The following is a 7,339-nucleotide window of genomic DNA, read 5'->3' as shown; positions in this document are numbered from 1 at the left end:
AAAAACGGATACATAGACCAATGGAACAGAATACAGAACTTATAAATAAAGCCACATATTTACAGTCAACTGATCTTTGAAAGAGCTGATAAAAATTTATATTGGGAACATCCCTTATAAAGGGACACCCTTTTCAATAAATGGTACTGGGAAGATACGTTATATAACCACGTGTAGAAGAATTAAACTGTACCCCTATCTTTCAATATATACAAAAATCAACTCAGGGTGGATTAAAGACTTAAACATAAGACCCAAAAATATAAATATGCTGGAGAAAACCCTAGAGAACACTCTCTTGAACTTTGGTCTAGGCAAAGAATTGATGACTAAGACTTAAAAGCACAGACAACAAAAACAGAGAAATGGGACTACAAATTTGAAAGCTTCTGCATAGCAAAGAAAATAATCAACAGAGTAAAGAGACAGTCTGTTGAGTGGAAGAATACAGTTAGTTGGAATGCCAAGATTGATGACACATACCATCAGGCTATGAGAAGCTTTATTAATTACCTGAGACTTCCTGGGAAGCAGGGCCGCCTTCCCAAGCTGAACTGAAAATGGCTTGCAAGAATAGGGAAAGGAGACCGGCATGAGATTTTTATGGTGGTTAGGGGCTGAGGCTGGCGTGAGGGTTCCTGTGCCCAGGCAGGGGCTTATGTGATTTGAACTTCCCACAGGGGCCAAAGGAGGAAGTATCCAGTCTTTCTTATCAGTGTGCACAAAACTGGGACAGAAGGGAAAGAGGCAGGGGTGAGGCTTAAGATATCAGCAGTCAATCATCAAAAAAATAAATCAAACTCTTCATTGCATTGGGCTGCACTTACGGTCTTTCATGTAAGGCTATGAGACAGAGATCTGTTACATAGATGCTGTGTGCCCTAATCTCCTTCACAGAGAACATGTGACTTAAATGGAAGAAAAATAAGGGCACATCAAACTATTTGAGGGGAAAACTACTTTTATAAATACACAGCATTATCATCAAAATCATTACTCCTCTTAAAGGTACTTGACTTTTTAAGTCGTTTCTAAATCAGTTATGGGCAGCGATATGGTTTGGCTGTGCACCCCCACCCAAATCTCATGTAGAACTGTAATCCCCACGTGTTGGGGAGGGACCGGGTGGGAGATGATTGGATCATAGAGGTGGATTTCCCCTATGCTGTTCTCATGACAGTGAGCGAGTTCTCACAAGCTCTGACTGTTTTAAAGTGTGACACTTTCCTCTTCACACTCGCTGTCTTTCCCTTTCTCCTGCCACCATGCAAGATGACATGCCTTGCTTTCCCTTTGCCTTTCACCATGATTGAAAGTTTCCTGAGGCCTGTCCAGCCATGTGGAACTGTGACTCAAACCTCTTTTCTTTATAAATTAGCCAGTCTCAGGTAGTTCTTTATAACAGTGCTGAAACAAATACAGGCAGGGACATCATTTTTCTGGTAGAAAATCAACTTTAGAAAGACTAAGTGCTTTGCTGATGTCAGAAGGATCATCAAAGGGTCAAAAGATTTTATACTTAATATCTCTCAGTCAGGACATTAAGAAAACTCTCAGAGTCTTTATGTTTTATATAAAATGTTACATTAGAGAAGCTCATTATTAAATTGAATTAATAGAAATAACCATTACATTTAAACCCTCAGAAAATAAAGCTGCAGATCTTTGTCAAACAAATGATGATAATAATTGTAATAATAGCAGCTAACCCTTACTGAGTGTCTTTAAGTTCCAAGAACTCTTCCAAAGACATGATAGTTATCCTCATAACAATTCATTGGATTAAATATTAATATTCCAATTTTGCAATGAGGAACTTGAAGCCCAGAAAGGTTCAACAATATGACCAACATCCCCTAGTGGCTAAGTGAAGAAGTGAGAATTCAAGCATAAAGCAGGAAGACAACGCATTAGATTAAACATTTCAAAGTGGTATTTTAGTTCTGAAAACACAGATTGATTTCCACTAAAGAATAGGAAGTACCACACTGCCTCTCATTTTAACCTAGTTAGGATAAACTTTTATTCTGTTCTACTTAATTTTTACCTCGGAATATTACGGGTAGAGCATCCAAGAAAGTAAGTAGCCAGATGAGTAGGCATTAGACAGATTAATTATTTGGACTTTCACAATTCAATGATCACATCAATGTCAATTTGGAATTTAGTCATGTATGTCCTGTTGGGTCTTCAAGGCAATTTTCTTGTGCTGAAATCCACACAGTTATATAGTGAAGTAAGAGGAGGCACTGATTTCACAAGTAACTATAAACTGGTAAGTTTACAAAAAAAAGCTCAACCACTGTTTAACCTTCAATTTTGGAGATCTTAATATAAAATGAACAGTACTATACTCTACATGATTTATATTTCAGGGCAATCTCACACACATCTCATTTAATCTCCTCATTGACATAGTTCTAATAACAGAAAATGTACATCAACACATGTAGAGCAAATAACTTACATAATCCAACCATGTGTATGCTAATGTAAAGGAGTGTGCCAAATACATTTTATAACCCATCTTACATCCCCTTGGCCTGTCACTTTACTCAAGCCATTTATGTGGCAATCGGTAGTGCCTCAGATACAGCTTCATAAAATGACCCTCAAGCTGCACTGCCTCTCATTTGTTTTCTACCCCAGGCTTCTCTGTCCAACGAGGTTTGGTCTATGCTGAGTCATGAGCAAACCTGGAAGTGTGAGAGCATTAACAACCCTGGAACAACCTTCAATCAACAGAGGACAATAACTGGTAGATAAATATTTCCATCTTCCCCATGAGAGGTGCACACATCCCCATGGATGGATGATTCTGAAGCACATTGTATAGAGCAGCTTTGACCTCCATCTCCCCACAGACATCTTCTTAAAAATGCATCCTTAGTTGGGCTGCCTTCCTTCCCATTTCACTCTTCCCAATTCATCATGCTTATTCTGCTTTATTGGATTGGGTTACAATAGTTGATAGTATACATATGCATATATACACTATATACATGGGAACTATTTCTCAAGCCCTTGACATAGGATCTGCTTTATGAAGGAATTCAAGCCAAAACAGAACATTTAAGTAACTCACAAAAGAGACTGCTAATATTAGCATTAGAATTACAAACCAGGTCTTCCATCTCCTTAGAGTATGATATGTTTTAGCTGTGCCCCCAACCCTCCAAATCTCATCTTATAGTTCTCATAATCCCCACATGTCAGTGGGAAGTAATTGAATCATGGGGGTGGTTTCCCCCATGCCGAATGAGTTCTCACAAGTTCTGATGGTTTTATAAGCATCTGGCATTTCCCCTGCTGTGTCATTCTCTCTCATGCCACCCAGTGAAGAAGGTGGAAGAACTTCCACCATGATTGTACGTTTTCTGAAGCCTCCCCAGCCACGCAGAACTGTGAGTCAATTAAATCTATTTTCTTTGTAAAACATGCAGTCTTCGGTAATTCTTCACAGCAGCATGATAATGGACTAATATAGTAAATTGGTACACAGAGAATAGGGTAATTCTGTAAAGATACCTGAAAATGTGAAAGTGACTTTGCAATTGGGTAACAAGCAGAGACTGGAACAGTTTGGAGGGCTCAGAAGAAGAAAGAAAGATGTGGGGATGTTTGGAACTTCCTAGAGACTTGTTGAATGGCCTTGACCAAAATGCTGATAGTAATACGGACAATGAAGTCCAGGCTGAGGTGCCTCAGAAGGAGGTGGGAAATGTGTTGGGAACCGGAGTAAAGGTCATTCTTGCTATGCTTCAGCAAAGAGACTGGTGGCTTTTTTCCCCTGCCCTAAAGTTCTGTGGAACTTTGAACTTGAGAGAGATGATTTAGAGTACCTGGCAGAAGAAATTTCTAAGAAAAGCATTCAAGTGAAGACAGCATAGAAGTTTGGAAAATTTGCAGCCTGACAATGCGGAAGAAAAGAAAAACCCATTTTCTGGGGGAAAATTCAAGCTGACTGCAGAAATTTGCTTAAGTAAAGAGGAGTCAAATGCTAATCAACAAGATAATGGGGAAATGTCTCCAGGGCATCTCAGAGAACTTGGCAGCAGCCCCTCCCATCACAGACCCAGAGGCCTAGGAAGGAAAAATGGTTTCCTGGGCCAGGCCCAGGGTCCAGGGCCTCCCTGCTGTGTGCAGCCTCTGGACTTGGTGCCCTGAATCCTAGCTGCTACAGCCATGGCTAAAAGGGGCCAAGGTATAGCTCATGCCATTGCTTCAGAGGATGCCAGCCCAAAGCCTTGGCAGTTTCCACATTGTGTTGGTCCTGCAGGCGCACAGTAGACAAAACTGAGGTTTGGGAACCTCCACCTAGATTCAGAAGATGATGGAAATGCCTAGATATCTAGTCAGCAGTCTGCTGCAGGGGCAAAGCCCTCATGGAGAACTTCTGCTAGGGCAGTGCAGAAGGGAAATGTGGGGTCATGGCCCCCACACAGAGTCCTCAGTGGGGCACTGCCTAGTGGAGCTTTGAAAAGAAGGCCACTGTCCTCCAGACCCCAGAATGGTAGATCCACCAACAGCTTGCACCATGCACCTGGAAAAGCCACAGACACTCAATGCCAGCTATGAAAGCAGGGAGGGGGGCTGTACCCTGCAAAACCACAGGGACAGAGCTGCCCAAGGCCATGGGAGCCCACCTCTTGCATCAGTGTGCCCTGAATGTGAGACATGGAGTCAAAGATCATTTTGGAACTTTAAGGTTAAATTACTGCTCTATTGGATTTAGACTTGCTTGGGGCTTGTAACCCTTTGTTTTGGCCAATTTCTCCCACTTGGAACAGGTGTATTTACCCAGTGCCTGTACCCCCATTGTCTCTTGGAAGGAACTAACTTGTGTTTGATTTTACCAGCTCATAGGTGGAAGGAACTTGTTTGTCTCAGATGAGACTTTGGATTTGAGTTAATGCTGGAATGAGTTAAGACTTTGGGGAACTGTTGGGAAGGTATAATTGTGTTTTGAAATGTGAACACATGAGATTTGGGATGGGCCAGGGGCAGAATGATATGGTTTGACTGGGTCCCCACCCAAATCTCATCTTGAATTATAGTTTCCATAATCCCCATGTGTCATGGGAGGGACTCAGTGAAAGGTAATTCAATCATGGGGGCAGTCTCCTGCTGTTCTCATAATAGTGAGTGAGTTCTCACAAAATATGATGGTTGTATAAGAATCTGGCATTTACCCTGCTAGCTCTCATTCTCTCTCCTGCTGTCCTGTGAAAAGCTGCCTTCCACCATGATTGTAAGTTTCCTGAGGTCTCCCCAGCAATGCAGAACTGTGAGTCAATTAAAACTCTTTTCTTTATAAATTACTAAGTCTCAGGTATTTCTTCATAGCAGCATGAGAACAGACTAATACAAAAAATATGAATTAAAAGCATGGATCTTTAACACAAATTCACCTGAATTTGACACTCGTTAAGACCCCTTGAGAATGTGCCTTGACTTTTGTAAGCATAAACTATTAAACTGGAATACTAATAAAAATAAAAATAACAACAATGGTCAACCTTCATTGAGTGCTTCCATGTGTAGACTCTGCTCTAAATGCTCTGTAGATTAATCCTCACTCACCTATTAATCCAATTATTCCTCATCAGCCTATTAATCCTCACCATATCCTTGTTAAATATATGCCATTATTATTATTATCACCATTTTACAGATGAAGAAACTGGGATACAGAAAGTTTACTATGCCCAAGATCACAAAGCCAGTAAGTGGCACCTCAGGGATTCCAACCCAGATATTCAAGCTCTAGGGTTCACACAATTAACACTATTAGTCGTCAGGCATAGTGACTCATGCCTGTAATCTTAGCACTTTGGGAGGCTGAGGTAGGAGGACTGCTTGAACTCCGGAGTTCCAAACCAGCCTAGGCAACATACAAAGATAAATAAGTTTAAAAGTTAGCCAGGCATGGTGGCACACACCAGTAGATCCAACTACTCAGGAGGCTTAAGTGGGAGGATCACTTGAGCCCAGGAGGTTGAGGTTGCAAAGAGCTATAAACACACCACTGCATTCCAGCTTAGGCAACAAAGCAAGACCCTGTCTCTAAACAAATAAATACATAAACAAACACTATTAGCTTCACTGCTTCCTCATATGGTTGTAACAAGAAAATATAATAATAAATTAAAAGACAAAGCATTTAGTACAGTGTCTGGTGCACAGAAAGTGCTCGCAATAATTGACAAAAGAAAAAACAAAGTTTGAATCCTGATTTTTTTAATGGCACCAAATATTTCTTTTCTGTCCATTTATCTTTGTTTCTCTAATTTCTCCTTTTCTTGGACTCTCTTCCATTAAATTTTTGTTAGGGCCCTTACATCACTGTGACTTGTTGATATATTATCTTTTCTTGTCCCTCATCCCCAATTGCCTTCTCCCACTTCTCCCATTGCTTCCTTTCAAATCTCATTTTTCTCAATTTCAAGACCATTGACAGATAGTTTATTTTCATGACATTCCCTTCAGAATCTCACTAGAATAAATATTTTTGTGGTATTTATGACAAAACACCCCAACCTACCCGCATATACACAATCAGAGTTTATCAGATTTCTCAATATGTAAATAGAGGCTCTTCAGTGATCAAAAGGGACCAAAAAAAAAGACCTCCACTATGCTGTTCTGTCTTTGTGGCAGTGTGTGTGCTGACTACAGTCTGAGGTATGGGGCAAAAACAGCAAGTTAATTAGATAAACCCTTTCTTTGATTCATTGGCAAGATCTTCCATCAGGGAAATTCACCCTGATAGAAGCCATGAAATCATCACAATTTATGTTCTTCTGCCATGGCTTCAGCCGGTCCCTCCATTCGGGGTCCCTGACTTCCCGCAATAATCTTCTCTTTCTTTTTAATCAATAGTCTAAATGCTAACTTATTCGCCTTAACCTTTCCTCCCAAATGATAATCACTTAGCATAATGTGCGTACGCAAAACAGTCACAAGGAAACCTTCAATTAAGGTGCCTGACAACTACTCTGATTACTACATTTTTCACAACTGCCAAGAAGTTGGCTAAGTGCAGCCTGGACTTCTTTCCCAGTGTAGAAGAATATTGCTTACAGAAACGTGAATGATTCTGGTGATTACTCGTAAACGTCAGCAGATGGCACAGAGATGGCTCCACAATGGATGCACTTTGTCTCCTTAGGCAACCTTGAATTATCCTAAGTTACAGAAAAGTTACATCAATGCAGACTTTACACTTTTTGGAACTAAACAGAGTATGAATTAATTTAATTTACTTTAAGTTAGGTATTTTCCAATGAAGAAACATTCCCAGGTGTTGTAAGTAAACCTGCAATTTAATATCTTCCAT

This window comes from Colobus angolensis, unplaced genomic scaffold (assembly GCF_000951035.1).
Source record: "Colobus angolensis palliatus isolate OR3802 unplaced genomic scaffold, Cang.pa_1.0 Scaffold62, whole genome shotgun sequence".
NCBI lineage: Eukaryota > Metazoa > Chordata > Mammalia > Primates > Cercopithecidae > Colobus > Colobus angolensis.
Note: the sequence above shows the minus strand (reverse complement) of the source record.